This window comes from Tetranychus urticae, unplaced genomic scaffold (genome assembly GCF_039701765.1).
Source record: "Tetranychus urticae isolate SD_2017Ah unplaced genomic scaffold, NJAU_TeUrti_SD_1.0 Scaffold_5, whole genome shotgun sequence".
NCBI lineage: Eukaryota > Metazoa > Arthropoda > Arachnida > Trombidiformes > Tetranychidae > Tetranychus > Tetranychus urticae.
Genome location: NW_028315837.1, coordinates 310501 through 313000, shown reverse-complemented (window position 1 = coordinate 313000; position 2500 = coordinate 310501). Strand labels below are relative to the sequence as shown.

The following is a 2500-nucleotide window of genomic DNA, read 5'->3' as shown; positions in this document are numbered from 1 at the left end:
GCTTGTCTCAAAGATTAAGCCATGCATGTCTAAGTACATACTGTTTATAAAGTGAAACCGCGAATGGCTCATTAAATCAGTTACGGTTCCTCGGATATTCTTTTTTACATGGATAACTGTGGTAATTCTAGAGCTAATACATGAACAAGTGTTCCAACCTCAGCTTGCTGACGGAAGGATCGCATTTATTAGTACAAGACCAATGATTCTTATTCACCTAGAACCCTGTTCAGTGATTTCGGTCGCTGTCTAAGGACTAGCAGTGGGGATCTTAGCAACTTCGGTTGCATTTCTTGTGATGACTCTGAATAACTGAGCAAATCGTATGGCCTCTGAGCCGACGATGTATCCCTCAAGCAACTGCCTTATCAACTGTCGATGGTAGGTTATGCGCCTACCATGGTTGTAACGGGTAACGGGGAATTAGGGTTCGATTCCGGAGAGGGAGCCTGAGAAACGGCTACCACATCTAAGGAAGGCAGCAGGCGCGCAAATTACACAATCCCAGTACGGGGATGTAGTGACGAAAAAAACAATACGGGACTCTATTGAGGCCCCGTAATTGGAATGAGTACAATTTAAATCCTTTAACGAGGATCTATTGGAGGGCAAGTCTGGTGCCAGCAGCCGCGGTAATTCCAGCTCCAATAGCGTATATTAAAGTTGCTGCGGTTAAAAAGCTCGTAGTTGGATTTCAGTCGAACCTATGGGGTCCACTGATTAAAGGGTTAGATGGTGATGTTAGGTTTCTTGCTTGTGTCTACGGATGCTTGCTTGAACCTTCATTCCTCTTTCCTGGTGGTTACATTCATAGTGTTTAGACAGAAAATTGCTCGATATTTGCTATCAATGCTCTTTACCGAGTGTTGATTCAAGCGATCGAGACTTTTACCTTGAAAAAATCAGAGTGCTCAAAGCAGGCGTCCAAAACCTCGAAAGAGGTGCCTAAAAACGGTATGGTCAACCATCTATATGATGCGTACCACTACCTTAACTTGAATGATCTTGCATGGAATAATGGAATAGGACCTTGGTTCTATTTTGTTGGTCTTAAGAATCCAAGGTAATGATTAAGAGGGACAGACGGGGGCATTTGTATTGCGGCGCTAGAGGTGAAATTCTTGGACCGTCGCAAGACAAACTACAGCGAAAGCATTTGCCAAGAATGTTTTCATTAATCAAGAACGAAAGTTAGAGGTTCGAAGGCGATCAGATACCGCCCTAGTTCTAACCATAAACGATGCCAACCAGCGATCATTCTGAGTAACTAATTTCATGACTCGAATGGAAGCTTCCGGGAAACCAAAGTTTTTGGGTTCCGGGGGAAGTATGGTTGCAAAGCTGAAACTTAAAGGAATTGACGGAAGGGCACCACCAGGAGTGGAGCTTGCGGCTTAATTTGACTCAACACGGGAAAACTCACCCGGCCCGGACACTGAGAGGATTGACAGATTGAGAGCTCTTTCTTGATTCAGTGGGTGGTGGTGCATGGCCGTTCTTAGTTGGTGGAGTGATTTGTCTGGTTAATTCCGATAACGAACGAGACTCTAGCCTACTAAATAGACTTGCAGTTTACACTGCAGTACTCCCCCTTAGTCAACCTGTGGGTGGTAGTATCTCTTGATGGTTTCGGCTGTTGAGGGCTCTGCTGCTATTAGCCTACAGAATTGGCTAGGGTAAGGATGCTGTAGCACTGTAAGGACTTCTTAGAGGGACAAGCGGCGCTCGCAGCCGCACGAAACAGAGCAATAACAGGTCTGTGATGCCCTTAGATGTCCGGGGCCGCACGCGTGCTACACTGAAGTGGTCATCGTGCATACTGTTTCCTGCTCCGAAAGGAGTGGGTAACCGCTTGAACCCATTTCGTGATGGGGATTGGGCATTGTAATTATTGCCCATGAACGAGGAATTCCCAGTAAGCGTGAGTCATTAGCTTGCGTTGATTACGTCCCTGCCCTTTGTACACACCGCCCGTCGCTACTACCGATTGAATGATTTAGTGAGGACTTCGGACTGGTCAATCCAGACCATTGGGAAACTAGTGGTCGGATTGTGCTGGAAAGATGTTCAAACTTGATCATTTAGAGGAAGTAAAAGTCGTAACAAGGTTTCCGTAGGTGAACCTGCGGAAGGATCATTAACGTATTACCCTCTTATTATAAGAGAAATACAACCTTCAAACAATCAAACACTCTGCATAGTGATATTGTAGATGCTAATATGGTGAATGCAATTGAATTGTATTTGCATTAGAGTCGCAATTGTGAATGTTTATTGCAAACATTTAGCCATTGCAACATGATTCTAATTTGCATTACATTCGTTCATTCATACATCCATCTTTCATTATCCAATGCAACAAAGAGTGAGGGTTATCTAACGATAGCCATAATTTCTTTTGCAAAACAATTGTAGTTTATAATGAAAAGCCTGTCTTGCTACATACTTGGTACCTGATCAAGTCTTCAGCTTATGCTGACGGCAAGGTTTAAAGAAGGAA

At 44.0% G+C, this 2500-nt stretch overlaps 1 non-coding gene across 1 annotated transcript in view; it reads left to right on the top strand.

Annotated features, from left to right (window-relative positions):
* LOC149092813 (small subunit ribosomal RNA) overlaps positions 1-2140 on the top strand; it is a 2169-nt gene extending 29 nt beyond the window's left edge. The window contains exon 1 of the ribosomal RNA XR_016200547.1: positions 1-2140. This exon is cut by the window's left edge and continues 29 nt beyond it. This is a non-coding gene — a ribosomal RNA (small subunit ribosomal RNA).
* The last annotated feature ends 360 nt before the right edge of the window (positions 2141-2500 follow it).